Source organism: Gouania willdenowi, unplaced genomic scaffold (assembly GCF_900634775.1).
Source record: "Gouania willdenowi unplaced genomic scaffold, fGouWil2.1 scaffold_234_arrow_ctg1, whole genome shotgun sequence".
Taxonomy (NCBI): domain Eukaryota; kingdom Metazoa; phylum Chordata; class Actinopteri; order Blenniiformes; family Gobiesocidae; genus Gouania; species Gouania willdenowi.
The window spans coordinates 34,152-52,774 of record NW_021144990.1 but is presented as its reverse complement, the minus strand read 5'-3'; the positions used below and the strand labels follow the sequence as shown (position 1 = coordinate 52,774).

The 18,623-nt window shown below is 48.2% G+C and overlaps 1 protein-coding gene across 1 annotated transcript in view; it reads left to right on the top strand.

The window, feature by feature from the left end:
* LOC114459022 (protein NLRC3-like) overlaps positions 1-18,623 on the top strand; it is a gene marked incomplete at its 3' end in the record, with an annotated part of 94,130 nt that overhangs the window by 58,454 nt on the left and 17,053 nt on the right. The gene's annotated exons all lie outside the window — the stretch shown is intronic.

The following is an 18,623-nucleotide window of genomic DNA, read 5'->3' as shown; positions in this document are numbered from 1 at the left end:
TAAATCAGTGACAAACAAACAAAACTAATGGATAAAACATTCTTGTGCTTTTATTTTGAAGAGGGTCAATTGAGCAAAAGAGGATAATGAATGGGGGCGCACGATGGCTTAGTGGTTAGCACGTCCACCTCACAGCAAGAAGGTCCTGGGTTCAAGCCCTGGGGTGGACTTGGGTCCTTTCTGTGTGGAGTTTGCCTGTTCTCCCCGTGCTGTGTGGGTTTTCTCCGGGTACTCCGGCTTCCTCCCACAATCCAAAAACATGACTGTAAGGTTGATTGGAGTCTCTAAATTGCCCATAGTGAATGAGAGAGTGAATGGTTGTCTGTGTCTCTGTTGCCCTGTGATGGACTGGCGCCCTGTCCAGGGTGTACCCCCGCCCAGCGCCCTATGAGAGCCGGAGATTTGCACCGGCAGACCCCCGTGACCCTGTTAAACGGGAATAGGCGGGTATGAAAATGGATGGATGGATGGATAATGAATGAACACATCTAACATAAAGATTAAGGTAATTATGTTTCAAATTTAGTCAAATTAAGTTTACTATCCAGTGTTTACCAGTTATATTAAAAAAAAGATTTTTGCTCGCTTTATATATTATACAAACCTTTTCAAAATAAAATAGTAACATGCTGGCTTTGTGATAAATATAAATAACACTGTTTAAATAAAGCCAGTGATGTTTGGTTGAACCTGAGGAATTATTTACATTTTATTTTTTATTGACAGATATTTTAACTTATTTTGAAGAACAACAGGTTTTGCCGCTGGGTGGAGCTGCTTTATATACTTGAGTTGGACGGTTCATTGTAAAGCTCGATGACTTTGATTATTTGTTGTTTGCTACCTCTTCCCAGTTAAAGTGTTTCAGCTGTGGGGTGGAGGGACACCTCATTAGAGCATGTCCTGATCAATCTGGTTTTAGATCAATCCACTCCACTGAAACTGCTCTTCTGAAAGTTTCTAGTTAACTAGCCTCAGAAACCTTGGGGTTGTTTTTGATCAGTCCATGTCTTTGGAGGGACATTGTCGTCAATTGACTAAAAACTGTTTTAACCACCTGAGAAATATATCTAAAGTGAGGCATCTATTATCAAAATCAGATCTGGAACTGGTCATACACGCATTTATATCATCTCGTATTGACTACTGTAATTCTGTTTTTACTTGTTTTAATAAGTCCACCCTAAACAGACTCCAGATCGTTCAGAACGCTGCTGCCAGACTTTTAACTGGTGCTTCTAGAACATCCCACATTACCCCCATTCTTGCTACTCTGCAAAATTGTTAACTCTGCTAAATTGTTAACAAACAAAAAATATTATATTTTAAATATTAAATAATTCATATATACCTAATAATTCCAATAAAGCAGACACAATAGACCCCTAAATAATATATAATTTGATAATATTAATAAAATTTCTACCTAAATAAATGCTTTTGCTATTCTGTACATTACGTGTTGTTAAAGTTAATAGTATTCATAGATCTGCTTGACAATGTCATATATTCTCCTTTTTCTATGATAGTGTAATGTTGCTAGGCGACCAGCCTGCTAACTAAACGTTAGCTAAATACTCTCTGGGTTCTAGACTCAAATACACTGTAATTCAGTCTTTAGATCAATGTGTCCAACTTGTGATACAGTAAGATCAACACCACTGTGAACATTTGAACACACTGTCAGACTCAGATCCACCTTTTTCACTCAATGATGTTCTGATGAACTTACTGCAGCACTGCCAACAGTAGTTGTTGATGTAACTCACTTTCCTTTACACAGGAGATCTGATCTTTAGAAATTGGTGTATTTTTTATTCAGCCTCTGTTGATCATCATAACTTCATAGCATTTATTCAGACATTCTCAACACAGACACATGGTGATACAGGACTGTGGACCAGAACATGTTATCAGGAGATACAAATGATTTCAGCCTGTCTCACTGTGCCTGATAGAAAATGTATCCCCTCTATAATCCTCAGGTGATGGACTAACATCATCTGCTTTATTCTGTACACATTTATCATCATTCATAATAAAACTAGTGAATTAGAACTAGTTTTATCAAACACAGCTAAAGTTATGGAGGACAGACAAACTTAAAAATGACCTCCACTTGTGCCAGGCTTTTCAGCATGATGTAAGAACTTTATGTCCTTGTCACACGAACCAAGAGGGTCCAGCTGCAGAACCTCCATTCCCCGCTCCTCCATGCCCCGCTCTGGAAGTGACATCATGAAATGAAGAAAAAAATACAAAATAAAACCGATAGCATAGCCATGTTAGCTAGGCATTTCCGGAAGGTTTATCTGGATTTTAAGACCTTTGTTAACCGGATTCCTCAGCAGTGTTACATTGAAAAAACAAAGTATAAAGCACCTCATCAACAACATATAAACTGATCAGCATTTCTGTGAATGATGTTGATCGTTAGAGACACAATAGTTTTATTTGTGCTGCAGTTCTATCACAACCTCTTTGTTTTAACCTTAAAACGGCGATAAATGTAGGATAAATTCAATGTTTAAAGATTCACAGCATTAATACCGTAAAACTTTAAGTGCAACACATGAAGGTAAAATATTTCATTAAGTCCATTTTATGATAACTGTTATATATTATTTTTTAGTGATTAAAGTAATTCTTACAGCCCAGAGCTAATTGTTTTATGACACAATATCGAAACTTTCAAGACGTGGTTTTACATTAGACACTTTGTGTGAATGTTTTATGTATGTTTTTTTTTTTTAAAGTGCAATTTTAAGGTTTTACTAGGATGGTGTCTTATGTGCTCATAATTTATGCACAATTGCATTAACATTACACTAGCAATAAATAATCATATGCAGAATCACATGGCTTGATAATCACTGTATATTGTCTTTAAGTAAAAGCACAGCTTATAACTCAGATCTAGTAAAAGTAGACCTAAAGGAATATAGATATTGCTATATATATATATATCATAAATCTAATATTAATGACATCAGTAAAATATACAAAAATGTACATTTTGTTACAGTTGTGAATAGGCATACTGTTATTAACTTATTAAGTATACAATGCCAGATGTCATGGCCCTTCTGTGTGTCCACTCCCCTCTCCCGGTGTGGGCGGAGATTTCCTGGAGTTGCTGCTGATGAGCACACCTGGCTTCAATTACCTCACCCAGCTGACAAAAGCCCTGTGCTCCAGCCAGTCTTCGCCAGATTGTCAGTCTTCTAGACGCGCTGAACTGTGTTCCTGTTTTGTACCTGGCCTACTCTGCTTCTTGATTTTTGAAGAGTTTGGACAATAAATTGCACTCACCTTGCCTTCTGTCTTGAGTCACTTTTTGGGTCAGCACCTTTGAGCTGTGACAGAACAATCTGGCCAATGGACTTGGACTCCCTCAAACGTGCGCTGGGTTCCCAGGGAGCCTTGATTGGCCAGCATGATACAATGCTTCGAGAGATCACACAGAAGCTGACAGAGTTGACTGCGAATGTTGCCCAGCTTGGTAATCAGGTGGACCAGCTCTCCACTCAACTTGCAGCTGCTGCTCCTTCACCTCAAGCCCTGGTTCAACCTCCATCTCCCTCCGGGAGCCAGCTTCCTCAGCCCACCAACCGAGAGCCTCACATTCCTACTCCTGAACGATACTCTGGGGACCTGGGTGCTTGTGGACGTTTCCTTCTCCAGTGCTCCCTGGTGTTTGATCTCCAGCCTTCTGCCTACACCTCAGATAAGTCCCGTATTGCTTTTGTCATAAGTCTACTGACGGGTAAAGCCTCCCAGTGGGCTACTGCATGTTGGGAAAGCCAATCAGACATTTTCCTGACTTTTGCTGCTTTCACTAAGGAGATGAAGAGAATTTTTGATCATCCTTTGAAGGGGAAGGAAGCAGCTAAACGGTTGTTAATGCTAAGTCAAGGCTCCTCCTCTGTGGCCCAATATGCTGTGGACTTTAAGATCTTGGCCGCCGAGAGTGGGTGGGATGATACAGCCCTTCAAGCAGCTTTTTCAAGAGGGTTAACCGATGCTCTCCGGCCATCTGCCCGGGGACCGGCCGCGGCTCGTGGCGGCGCTGCGCAGCCTTGGGCGGGGCGGGGCTGGTGGCCTTGGGCCCGCTGTTGTTCGGGGTGTGCTGGCATCGGGGGGGTGTCTCGTGCCGGTGCGTGGGTCGTCGGGGATTGCCTCCGTGGGGGGGGGGGCTCTATTGGCGCCGTTGGTGTAGGGGGGCGGTTCCGGGCTGGGGGTGCTTCGGTACTCTGGCTTACCGGTCCGTGGCTGGCGGGATGGCCCTGCTTGGCGGTGGATGGCGTCCTCTCTCGTCGGGGGGGCCGGGGCCGCCTCCCGGTGGAGAGTGTTGTATCGTGGCGCCGGGTGGGCCTGTGCTGGCCCTGGTGCGGGCATGGGCCTCCCCCCTGCTCGGCCGCTCCCCTTGGTGGCGGGGTGGCGTTGCTCCGGGCCGGCGGGCGGCGGGGGTCGCCCCCTGGGGCGCCGGGGGATGTTGTTGGTGCCTGGCTGTGCCCGGGGGTGGGGGGTGTCGCCGTGCTCCGCGGGGCCGGCGCGGTCTGGGGGGTGCCGTGGGGGGGGGTCTCCGGCTGTGCTGTTCCGGGGCCCGCAGTGCCACTTGCCCGTCTGCGCCATCTACCCTCTCGCGTGGCCCGCCACGCGGACGGGCCCGGCTCACACTGGACAGGCCTCCTACATGTTCACTTCACCCCACTCCCAGCTGGTCTGGCTGGCTGGGGGTGGAGGGGGCCGCCACCTGTGTTACTATGTAGTGGCGTGGGGGCGGCCCTCCCACCTCTAGTTGCCCTACTAATCCCTCCAATTTTAATCGCATCTCAACATGCCACCCCCCGGAGGGTGTATCATCATTTACACCCTCCGGCCTATTACACCACATACACATAAATCCACAGAGGCTGGAGGGGGAGCACCGCTCCCCTCCATCCCCCTTCTTTTAATTACACCCCATACATTCACCAAACACACACATTCACACAGGGGATCGGGAAGTGCCTCTCCATTGGGGAATGGAGAGGCACCATAACAGGGTGGTGGGTTGGTACACATATTTGGGCCTCTCTGGTGGGGGCCTGGCCCCTCTGTTGGTGGCTGGGCCACTGCATAGAGTAAAAGCACATCAAGATGGTGCGGTCGGGCGTGGCGGTGGGTCTCGGGGGGGGCTTTGCCGGGGTCTCTCCTTGCGGGGTCTTTCCGGGCTGTGTCGGCCGGGTGGGGCGCGGGGGTGCCTCTCCCCCTTGGGTGTGGCTTGGTGCTTGCTTTGTCTCCTGGTGGCCTTGGGGGCGGGCCCCGCGGTGTGCGGGCCCGGGGCGGCCTGCCTCGCCGGTTTGGGGGGTGGGTGTGCTGGGGGGGTGCTGGTGTCCTCACCGGGGTTGGGGCAGGGTTGTTTGGCGCCTCGGGATGATGCTGTTTACTGGGGGGGCGGCGTTAGCTGTTCCGATGGTTGAGGTTGCTTTCGGCCGCCTGGTGGGTATGTCCTGCCATCTGCGGACTGGTGGGTGGGTCCGGGGCATCTTTGGCTGGGGGCTGCTGTCCCGCGCTGGATGTGTGCCGTTGGGGTGCTTCCGTCCCCGCGGTGGGGGTCGCCGGTTGCTCGCGGGCCGGCGGGGGGCGCTGCCCCGTGGCTTGCGCTGTCCGGGGGGCGGCGGGCCCTGGGCTGCTGGCCTTGTGCCGTCTGGGGCTGTGCGGTCCTGCTGGGCTGTGGCCGGGACCTGGGCTGGGGTGGGGGGCGCGTCCCGGGGGGCTTGGCCCGGGGGCTTGGCCCGGGGGCTTGCCCTTGGGGGGTCCTGGTCCCTGGGGGTGCTCCTGGGGCCCTGGGGGTTGGGGGTTGGAGTCGGTGGCGTGGTGCGCTGGGTCCTTGGCTCCTTGGGGGCTTTTCGGGTGTGTATGGGGGGGGCAATGGCAGCCTCTCGGCTTGGGACCTTGGGGGCGTTCGGGGGGCTGCTTGGCCGTGGGGTGGTCGCCGGGGGCCCCTAGATCTCTCGCTCTTTCTGCTGGCCCGACTGCTTCTTCGGGCCCGGGGGCGGCTCATGGGTTTTGCAGTAGCGGCTCTTGGAATCACATTTGTCATTGACGCACTGGCCTCGGGCTGTGGGATAACACTCATACTGGGCTCAACCATAGACACGTTGTTCCCAAATACCTGTTTTATGTAACTTCCACTCACTTCCTCCTCTGCTCACAGCCACCACCATTATTCCTAAGCCGCACACTGGTCACCAGACTGGCTTGATAACACAACAATAAGCACAATATACACAACCACAATTTCACATCACATCACTTGAAACTTATTGATTATTCCCCACCCATTCGTTTTCCTATCTTGTATCCCTCCTCCCTGTTAACTCCCCCCTCACCCTGGTGTAACACTGCCCTCTCTTTTTTACATCCTCCCTTTAATAAAGTATTTACCCTTCCCTAGGGAGGGCTGGTGATGGTCACAATTATGCAATGAAATAAATTCATTCATTTAATTGCAATAATAAAATATGCGTTGCTGTTAAAAGATTGCACTTCTTGTAGTGTTAACCTTCAACAGCATGTGCAAACAAGGTGAAAAAAAAAAAAAAAAAAAAAAGACGGTTAACCGACAGTGTTAAAGACGAGTTAGCTGCCCGAGATGATACAGACTGTCTCGAGGATCTCATCTCACTTTCCACTCGCTTAGACAATAGGCTCAGGGAGAGACGCCGTGAGAGAAGCTCTCGCCAGTCAGCTCCACGGGTTCCAAGCTCTTCCCAATTTGCTTCATTGTTGCCTTCTGCCTCAACCAGTTCTCCTGTTTTTTCCAGTACTCCAGATCCTATGCCTGCAGAGGAACCCATGCAATTGGGTAGAGCCAATCTTTCAGCCGCTGAACGCCTCGACCGCCAAAGGTCAGGCTTGTGCATGTATTGTGGTCAAGAGGGGCACTTCATCAGCTCTTGTCCACTACGGCCAAAAGAAAGGGCTCATCAGTGAGTGGAGAGGCCCTGGTGAGCCATACCTCCTCTCCCCAATCTCCTTGCTCTGATCGGCTCCAACTCCAGTCCTCCATTATCTGGCATTGTAAGTCCATTCCTCTATTTTCTCTTGTTGATTCTGGGGCCGATGACAATTTTATTGATTCTGCCATAGCCCAGCAAGCTCAAATCCCCATGGAGCCCTTTGACCCACCTAGGGATGTTAATGCATTAAATGGAGAACATTTGGCCAAAATAACACACCGTACTATCCCTCTCACACTGCTAATACAGGGGACTAATCACAAGGAACAAATTCAATTGCTTGTTATTTCATCCCCACATGTTCCTATAGTTCTGGGTCTTCCATGGCTCAAACGCCATAACCCCCACATTGACTGGTCAGTGAACAAGATTGTGAGTTGGAGTGTATTTTGTCACACAAACTGCCTTCAATCTGCCATTACTCCAGAAGACTCCCCTAAGCCACCTCCTCGCCCCCCCGATCTGAGTTTGGTTCCCAAGGATTACCATGATCTGGCAGAAGTTTTTAGTAAACAGAGAGCGCTTAACGTGGTGGAGGGGTTTGAGTACCCGAATGATCCTGGGAGCTATGTTGTCGGGGGCTTAATGTCCCTGGTAGGGTCTCCCAAGGCAAACAGGTCCCAGGTGACGGGTCCGACTAAGAGCGGTTCGATAGCCATGTATGAAAAATAAAAATCAAAGGAAGTTCACGTCGCCCGGATTGGCGCTACCGGGGCCCCACCTTGGAGCCAGGCCCGGGGTTGGGGCTCGAGTGCGAGCGCCTGGTGGCCGGGGCTTTGCCCACGGGCCCCGGCCGGGCAGAGCCCGAAAGGACGACGTGGGCCCGCCCTCCCGTAGGCCCACCACCCGCAGGAGGGATCATACAAGGCCGGTGCAGTGTGGATCGGGCAGTCGTCCAGGGCGGGGGCCTTGGCGATCTGATCCCCGGCTACAGAAGCTAGCGTTAGGGACGTGGAATGTCACCTCTCTGGCGGGGAAGGAGCCTGAGCTTGTGTGCGAGGTGGAGAAGTTCGGACTAGATATAGTCGGTCTCGCCTCGACACATAACAAGGGCTCTGGAACCAGCCTTCTCGACAGGGGTTGGACTCTCTTCTACTCTGGAGTCGCCAATGGTGAGAGGCGCCGGGCCGGGGTGGCTATACTTCTTGCCCCCCGACTTAGTGCCTGTACGTTGGAGTTTACCCCGGTGGACGAGAGGGTAGCCTCCCTCCGCCTTCGGGTGGGGGGACGGATCCTGACTGTTGTTTGTGCCTATGGGCCAAACAGCAGCTCGGAGTATCCACCCTTCTTGGATTCCTTAGAGGGAGTACTGGAGAGTGCTCCTTCTGGGGATTCCCTCGTTCTGCTGGGGGACTTCAACGCTCACGTTGGCAGCGACAGTGAGACCTGGAGGGGCGTGATTGGGAGGAACGGCCCCCCTGATCGGAACCCGAGCGGTGTTTTGTTGTTGGACTTCTGTGCTCGCCACAGATTGTCCATAACAAACACCATGTTCAAGCATAAGGGTGTCCATATGTGCACTTGGCACCAGGACACCCTAGGCCGCAGTTCGATGATCGACTTCGTAGTCGTGTCATCGGACTTGCGGCCGCATGTCTTGGACACTCGGGTAAAGAGAGGGGCGGAGCTGTCAACTGATCACCACCTGGTGGTGAGTTGGCTCCGATGGCGGGGGAGGATGCCGGTTAGACCTGGCAGACCCAAACGTATAGTGAGGGTCTGCTGGGAACGCCTGGCAGAGTCTCCCGTCAGAAGGAGCTTCAACTCCCACCTCCGGGAAAACTTCAACCATGTCTCGGAGGAGGCGGGGGACATTGAGTCCGAGTGGGCCATGTTCCGTGCCTCTGTTGCTGAGGCGGCTGATCGGTGCTGTGGCCGCAAGGTAGTCGGTGCCTGTCGTGGCGGCAATACCCGAACCCGTTGGTGGACACCGGGGGTGAGGGATGCCGTCAAGCTGAAGAAGGAGTCCTACCGGGCCTTTTTGGCCTGTGGGACTCCGGAGGCAGCAGACAGGTACCGACGGGCCAAGCGGAGCGCAGCCACGGCGGTCGCCGAGGCAAAAGCCCGGACATGGGAGGAGTTTGGTGAGGCCATGGAGAACGACTTCCGGACGGCTTCGAAGAGATTCTGGACCACTATCCGGCGTCTCAGGAGGGGGAAGCAGTGCACCGTCAACACTATGTATGGTGCGGATGGTGCGCTGCTGACCTCGACTCGAGACGTTGTGGATCGGTGGGGGGAATACTTCGAAGACCTCCTCAATCCCACCGACACGCCTTCCAATCAGGAAGCAGGGCCCAGGGACCCGAGAGTGGGCTCTTCTATCTCTGGGGCTGAGGTTGCCGAGGTGGTTAAAAAGCTCCTCGGTGGCAAGGCTCCGGGGGTGGATGAGATCCGCCCGGAGTTCCTCAAGGCCCTGGATGTTGTGGGGCTGTCATGGCTGACACGACTCTGCAACATCGCGTGGACATCGGGGGCAGTGCCTCTGGATTGGCAGACTGGGGTGGTGGTCCCCCTTTTTAAGAAGGGGGACCGGAGGGTGTGTTCCAATTATAGAGGGATCACACTCCTCAGCCTCCCCGGTAAGGTCTATTCAGGGGTACTGGAGAGGAGGGTCCGCCGGATAGTTGAACCTCGGATTCAGGAGGAGCAATGTGGTTTTCGTCCTGGCCGTGGAACTGTGGACCAGCTCTACACCCTCAGCAGGGTCCTTGAGGGGTCATGGGAATTTGCCCAACCAGTCCACATGTGTTTTGTGGACTTGGAAAAGGCCGTGTCCCTCGGGGATTCCTGTGGGGGGTCCTCCGGGAGTATGGGGTATCGGACCTCCTGATAGGAGCTGTTCGTTCCCTGTATGACCGGAGTCAGAGTCTGGTCCGCATTGCCGGCAGTAAGTCGAAATCGTTTCCGGTGAGGGTTGGACTCCGTCAGGGCTGCCCTTTGTCACCGATTCTGTTCATAACTTTTATGGACAGAATTTCTAGGCGCAGTCAGGGCGTTGAGGGGGTCCGGTACGGGGGCCTCAGTATTGCATCACTGCTTTTCGCAGATGATGTGGTCCTGTTGGCTCCAACATACCGTGACCTTCAACTCTCACTGGATCGGTTCGCAGCCGAGTGTGAAGCGGCCGGAATGAGAATCAGCACCTCCAAATCCGAGTCCATGGTTCTCGACCGGAAAAAGGTGGAGTGCCTTCTCCGGGTTGGAGATGAGGTTCTGCCCCAGGTGGAGGAGTTCAAGTACCTCGGGGTCTTGTTCACGAGTGAGGGAAGGATGGAGCGAGAGATCGACAGGCGGATTGGTGCGGCGTCTGCAGTGATGCAGAGTCTGCACCAGTCCGTCATTGTGAAAAGGGAGCTGAGCCGAAAAGCAAAGCTCTCGATTTACAGGTCGGTCTACGTTCCAACCCTCACCTATGGTCATGAACTTTGGGTCATGACCGAAAGAACAAGATCACGGGTACAAGCGGCCGAAATGAGTTTCCTCCGTAGGGTGGCTGGGCTCTCCCTTAGAGATAGGGTGAGAAGCTCAGTCATTCGGGAGGGGCTCAAAGTAGAGTCGCTGCTCCTCCGCATCGAGAAGAGCCAGATGAGGTGGCTCGGGCACCTAATTAGGATGCCCCCTGAACGCCTCCCTAGTGCGGCGTTCAGGGCACGTCCCTCCGGAAGGAGGCCCCGGGGAAGACCCAGGACACGCTGGAGAGACTATGTCTCTCGGCTGGCCTGGGAACGTCTCGGGGTCCCCCCGGACGAGCTGGAGGAAGTGGCCGGGGAGAGGGAAGTCTGGGCCTCCCTACTGAGGATGCTGCCCCCGCGACCCGGAAACGGCTAAGCGGGAGAAGATGGATGGATGGATGGAGAGCGCTGTCCCTTCCCCCACATCGCCCTTACGATTGCGCAATCAATCTCCTTCCTGGAGCCCCTCTGCCATCTTCTCGCTTGTACAAATTATCTCGTCCTGAAAGGGAGACTATGGAACTTTATATTAAAGACTTTCTGGCTGCAGGCTGGATTCGTCCCTCTTCTTCCCCTTTGGCAGCAGGATTTTTCTTTGTTGACAAGAGAGACAAGACGTTACGCCCCTGCATTGATTATCGTGGGCTTAACGATATTACTGTTAAAAATAAATATCCTCTGCCTCTTATCGACTCTGCTTTTGAGCCTCTACAAAAGGCTACAGTTTTCACCAAGTTGGATCTACGTAACGCTTACCATCTGGTCCGTGTCCGTCAAGGTGATGAATGGAAGACCGCCTTTAACACCCCGTTAGGTCATTTTGAATATCTTGTTATGCCTTTTGGTCTCACCAATGCCCCAGCTGTTTTTCAGACATTAGTCAACGATGTTCTTAGAGACATGCTAAACAAGTTCATTTTTGTGTATCTGGATGATATACTGATTTTTTCAAATGGCCTTTCCCAACACATCCAACATGTCCGTCTTGTGTTACAGCGTCTCCTGGATAACAAGCTTTTTGTCAAAGCGGAGAAATGTCAATTTCATTCGCCTTCTGTTAACTTTTTGGGTTTTGTGATTGAGCAGGGACAGATTAAAGCAGATCCTGATAAAGTGAAAGCAGTGGGGGAGTGGCCCACCCCAGAAACACGCAAACAACTCCAACGATTCCTAGGATTTGCAAATTTTTACCGACGCTTCATCAAGGACTACAGTAGGAAAGCGGCACCTTTGACCCGACTCACGTCCACCTCCCTTCCTTTTAAGTGGTCTCCAGAAGCTGAAACTGCTTTCTCCATTCTTAAGAAGCTCTTTATTTCTGCACCTGTTCTATCTCATCCAGATCCCTCTCGGCAGTTCATTGTGGAGGTCGATGCATCTGACACAGGAGTTGGAGCTGTCCTGTCTCAACGATCTCCTGAGGACCACAGACTGCACCCTTGTGCTTTTTTTTCTCGTAGGCTGTCTCCTGCGGAGAAGAACTATGACATCGGCAACAGGGAACTGCTGGCTGTTGTGCTCGCTCTTCAGGATTGGAGACATTGGCTTGAAGGTACTGAGCACCCCTTCATCATTTGGACGGATCATAAAAATCTTTCTTACCTCCGTTCTGCAAAGAGACTCAATTCCCGTCAGGCTAGATGGGCACTGTTTCTTGGGAGGTTTAATTTTACTTTAACCTATCGCCCGGGCTCCCGTAATGTCAAGCCAGATGCCTTGTCCCGTCAGACTTCTTCGGAGCTTCAAATTCAGCCTGAACCCATTTTGCCACTTTCCTGCCTCGAGGATGAACCAGAGTTTCTGGAGACCCCACATTTAGTTGGAGCTCTACACTGGGAGATAGAAAAGATAGTCAGAGATGCTCAACAGTCTCAACCAGATCCAGGTAATGGCCCGCAAGATTGTTTGTTTGTTCCTGAATCTGCTCGCTCTGAAGTCTTGCAGTGGGCACACTCCTCAAAACTTACATGCCATCCTGGAGTTTTTAGGACTCTAGCATTCATCAAACAGCGGTTCTGGTGGCCGTCTATGGTTAAGGATACACGTGTGTTTGTGTCCTCTTGCTCTGTTTGTGCCCGTAGCAAATCCAGCCATCAGTCACCAGCCGGACTCCTCCACCCTCTCCCTATTCCCAGCCGGCCCTGGTCACACATCGCTGTTGATTTTGTAACGGGACTGCCTCCTTCTGCAGGGAACACTACTATACTCACCATTGTGGACCGTTTCTCTAAAGCTGTGCATTACTTGCCACTCCCTAAGTTGCCAACTGCTACAGAGACTGCCAGTCTTCTAGTACAACATGTATTCCGACTTCATGGGATTCCTAGTGACATAGTCTCTGATAGAGGGCCTCAATTTACATCTCAAGTGTGGAGAGCCTTTTGCCAGTCTTTTGGAACGTCTGTGAGTCTCTCTTCAGGTTATCACCCCCAGTCAAATGGCCAGACGGAGAGAGCCAATCAGAACCTGGAATCTGCTCTGCGCTGCGTAACATCCCGGCATCCCTCCTCATGGAGTTCGCACCTTCCCTGGATTGAATATGCTCACAATACCCTCATATCATCTGCCACAGGTATGTCGCCTTTTATGGTTTCTCTGGGTTACCAACCACCGCTATTTCCAGAACAGGAACAGGAGGTGGCTGTTCCCTCTGTGCAAGCCCATCTTAGACGTTGCCGCAGTATCTGGAAGGCCGCGCGGGCTGCTCTCCTAAGGACTGAAGCACAAAATCGTAAGATGGCCGACAGGCATCGGAGACAGGGTCCTACATTCCAAACCGGACAGAAAGTGTGGTTGTCGTCTCGGGACCTTCCCCTTCAGGTAGACTCTCGCAAATTGGCTCCTAAATATGTTGGTCCATTTGTCATTGACAGAATCATCAACCCATCTGTGGTCCGCCTCAAGTTGCCGCCATCTTTAAGGGTTCATCCATCCTTTCACGTATCATTACTCAAGCCAGTTACTACCAGTCCTCTGAGCCCTCCGGCCGATCCCCCTCCTCCCACCCTGCTGGTGGATGGCCATCCGGCTTTCACCGTACGTCGGGTCCTGGATGTGCGCCGCCGTGGGAGAGGTTTCCAGTATCTCGTGGACTGGGAGGGTTATGGCCCGGAGGAGCGGTCCTGGGTCCCTCGTCGCAACATTTTGGGTGCCTCTCTGCTTCGGGACTTATTTATTTTATTTATTTTATTTATTCAGTTTATTTCCGACATGGTTACATTCACTTTTTTTTTTTTTTTTTTTTTTTTTTTTACATTTTTTGTACATGCCGAAAAAGGAGACGAGAGAAGCAGTTTGCTTATCCGGGTCCCGTCCCCTGTTTTACCATCGCAGATTTACATGGGTTTACATGTCTCTCTGGTCAAAACATTCTTGATTTCTTCTTTTTTGTGTATTCTCATCTGTTGGCCTTGTTCCCTGCCAGACGTTGTTAGCATTCCTCCAGTTCAAGAATAGTTCCTCTTTCGAAGGTGTTTGGAAGATTCTTCCCTTTTCATCCACAATGTCACCTTGTTTTGTCTCTACATCAAGGGTAATCCAGCTGTTGTTAGTTCCATTGGCAGTGTTGTATTTTCCACTGTCTGATGATGGGATCAGATCCAACTTGTATAAACACATCACCACATCCCAGTTCACAAGCAAAGTAGTATTTTAATGTAATATATCTTAGTTCATAAGCGTGTTTCTAACTGCTGTTGTTAGTTTTATTGGCAGTGTTGTATTTTCCACTGTTAGATTTAACTTGTATAAACACATTATTATATCTTAGTTCATAAGCAAGGCAGTAATTTCATTGTATATAAAAAAAAAATCGTGTTTCTAACTGCACATATGACAATAAACACTTTGAATTTAAATTTAATGTAATCCTTAATCACCCCACCACCTAGCAATTAAAATGAATAAATGACAGACCTTTTTTACTCTTGGTTTCCACATTTAATTCGGTCTCCGTAAAATAATCACAGTCTGAGTTTTGTTTCCAGTGTTTATATAGATCTGGGTCCATATCCATGATTACCATCAGTAATGTTGTTGTTTAGGTGGATCCTTCGTATTTTCCCAAGTTGTCCATCGTCTTGATAAGAACTGGTTTTCCGTCCTCTTCTTCCAGGATGTAAATCCTGCAGTTTTTTGACCACGTCTTCAAAATCTTTCCTTCTTTTTTTATTTGGCGTGCTTTCCATGCAATGCTTGCATTTTGTTTCGTCAGGTTTTCATTGATGTACACCTTCGTTCCCTTGAGTTTGTTTCGTTGCTTGATTATTTCTCCTTTGAATTTTATATTCGTGAAGGTTATTTTTACAGCTCTGGTATCATTTCTCTTTGGCAGGAGATGGCAGGAGTTGATGTTGTCAGGGTTCAGGACAATGTCCTTCGACTTCAGGAAGTCAATGACCTGTTGTTCAATCGATTTTGTTTCTTCGTCACTCCTGGGTTTTATCTTTAGGCCTGTGATGATGACATCTTTCTCTCTTTCCTTTTGTTCCAGCTGTTCAACCCTCGCGTTCAACAATTTTATCTCTTCAGCATTTCTTTCATTCTTTTCTTTCAGTACCTTTGTTTCGCTTTGTAGTCTTTCCAGTGAATTTTCCAGCGTCTTTTCCAACGACTTTATCTCGGCAGATAGGTTTTGTAGACCCTCGCGTATCATCTCCTTGACCTCTTCCAAACCCGAATTGGGTTCTGAAGGGCCTCCCTGCGGTTTTTTCACCATTTTCCTTCAGTCTTGGGCCCAGTTTTTCAGGCTGTTCAGGCTGTTCAGCTGTAGCCAGCTGTAGCCAAGGTCGTGTTATCGGAGCAAAGAAAAACACGTCTGCTCTCACCAAAGACCAGAGAATTTTCTATAGGGCTTTTCCGGACAAGCCTGGTAGGGCGTCGGGAGTCGCCCGTTAAGGGGAGGGGTACTGTCATGGCCCTTCTGTGTGTCCACTCCCCTCTCCCGGTGTGGGTGGAGATTACCTGGAGTTGCTGCTGATGAGCACACCTGGCTTCAATTACCTCATCCAGCTGACAAAAGCCCTGTGCTCCAGCCAGTCTTCGCCAGATTGTCAGTCTTCTAGACGCTCTGAACTGTGTTCCTGTTTTGTACCTGGACTATTCTGCTTCTGGATTTTTTGAAGAGTTTGGACAATAAATTGCACTCACCTTGCCTTCTGTCTTGAGTCACTTTTTGGGTCAGCACCTTTGAGCTGTGACAGAAGAGCTGCAAAGATTAGTCAATCAATTAGTTGTCAACAACTAAAATCAATCCATCTGACTTTATTTGTATAGCACTTTTCATACAAATAAAATGTAACACAAAGTGCTTAGTAATAAAGCAATATCCCCCGCACACATCCAAAGCAATTACCTTGTGGTCAAACACTAAAATAAGAGCATCCATTAAAAAACAGGAAGTGAGGATTTTTTTTTTTTTAATGTCCAAATATGATTTAAGTTTCTATAATGTGAAAAAGTTCTAGCTTCTTTAGTCCTCTATGACAGTGACATTAATATCCTTAGGTTGTGGACGAAACAAGACTATTGAGGACATCACCTTGGACTTTATATTGACCAGACAACTGATCAATTAATCTTGAAAATGATTAACGGATCAATCTTTAATGAAAATAATCTTTAGATACAGCTCACCTCTTTGAATGTCTCCAATCTGGGGTTCTTTTTTGGGGGGATCTCACATTTTGTAATCTTTTGTAGAGCTGTGAGTACACAGTGAGCTGCACAAGAAATTTAATACATTATTCAAATCACTGCTAAAAATGTCCAACATGAAACACAGTCATCAACTGGATACATTTCACTTACCCATGTATGGAGGCCTTGGTCCTGCAGCATGGGATAGTACAGCACGATTCTTTTTGCCATTGCTGTAATTTCTGGCTTTGATGGGTATCTGTGTGATTCTCTATCACCCTTTGCCCTCAGGATTGCGATCATACTGGTCATGGTGTTTCGAATGAGCCGGCATCTGAGCTTCTTTGACATCTGGCAGTTAAGCTGTTCACCTCTCTTCGACAACTCAAAATACTGTTGTCGGACTTGCTCAAGTTCTGTGTCGGTGTGCAACACATATTCCGGAAAGGTTAATTTCACAACCTTTTCAGGGGTTGTGTACTTTGCAGGACTTGCTTTCACAGGAGTGGATGTCTGTTGCATTGGTGATGTATTACAGGAGGAACTGCTCGATGATTTTGAGTGTTCTTGGCCACACTCCTGTAAGATAAAAAAAGATAATGAACTACTGCAAAAAGCAACATTTGTTTTTTTGTGACAACACAAATGTAGCATTGACAGCTCTGCACATGTATAAATAAACAATGTTCCATTTTAGGGGTGAATTGCTTACATCAACTAACTGAACACCTATCAATCTAAACTGAATTGATCACACATGTAGACTACCATGGCTGTTCCAAAGATACCATGCTGTTAGCTCAATGTGCTGCTGCCAACTTTAATAGGTGGATAGTTTAGGCCACTTAACTGAGAAACTGACCTCATTCAACGCACCATGACAGGCACGCCAGACTGCTTTTCTCCGTAAGAAGTTCTCTGGGCCTGGGAAAAGATCCCGCAAGTCTTCACGAGACAGGGTGTTCATCATTGTCTCTGTGATGTTTGCAGCTATGAAAACATTGGAAGACAAACATAGCAAGATGAAACAGTGCCATAGCAATGAAACTGCATGAGACATTTAGAAGTTGACACTACATTCATAATAGGCAGGTAGTAGGGATGTAATGATTCACTCAACTCCTGATACGATTCGATTCACGATACTGGGTTCACGATACGATTCTCTCACGATTTATTTTACAAAATGGGAATGTAGACAATTTTTTTTTTGGGAAAAAACTAGAAAATACTATTATTTTCCTTTTATATTTCATTGTCAAAAGAATCCCTTGATAAACTATTCAAAACAATGAAATTTAACTAAAAATAAATCTTGAATGAAATAAATGCATAATAGTTCTTTTTCTTTTTAAAAGTGCAACTGAAAATGTATTTTGTGCCTTAACAATTGGGCTTAAAAAAAAAACGTGATTACACTGATTTACGTCATATTTGTTTGGACCAGCAGAGGGCGCTGGTAACAGTGGTCGGTTGGCATGCAGAAATTCTTGCAGTGAAGAAGAGAAGCTATGCTAGCAGACAGAGGTAATAGAAAAACGGGACTTTTACAGATACTCAAGTAATATTACAGATATTCTTTCGGTGCTAAAGGGGCAATGAATCATTTATTAACATATTTAAGAGTAGAAGGCGGCCAGAAAGAAAGTATTAGCAGACTCCGCCCGCCGCCTACACTTGTACACTTGCCCTCTGCTGGTTAAAAAAAGTACTGCGATTCAATTTTCAGAAAATCGATATCAACCGTGATACCCATGAATCGATTTTTAACTGCCTTACGATTAATCGTTACATCCCTAGCAGCTAGTGTTAACCAGCTTAGTATAGAAATACAGAAACCTCATTGGTTGCTGTTGGATGTCATATAGACGTTACTAGTACAACAACTACAGCTGCCACCAACTAAGAATTTTCCTAGTGACCAACAATTTTCATTTGACCATTAGTTTACTAGTCTTCACAGTTTTTGAATTTAGCTGGAAAATTCACTTTGCTTTTGGTCTGAACACAACATAATATTTATTATAATAATTTGTTATATAAAATTTGTCATAATATAACATTATCCCCAAAGCGCAATTGAGTTCCTACAGTTCACCGATCACACACAACCCTTCACACAACAGGTGGGAAGGAGCGTGATGTGACCAATGGGAGAGTTTGAGGCCCACAGTCATATGTGGAGCAGCCAGGAAGCAATTAGCTTCTTCTTTAGCTTCAATGAGGTCTCTGCATTCCTACGTTCAAAATGATAAAGAATAATATTTGCATACATTACCCCTTAAAATCGACACTGCGACATCATCCAATTCTTCCATGCTGTTAGCTGACTTAGCTAGCTAGTTAGCTCTGCTAACCACAGTTCGCCTAGCTGTCTCTGTTCAACTGCAACGATACACAATATATACTGAAAATGCACAAAACATCGATAACATTCAAAGTGTGTGAGGGATGAACTACAAAGAATAAGCACGTATGTCGAAGGCTCAGCTTACAATGAAACACACCGTCAATCCTAGTTCAG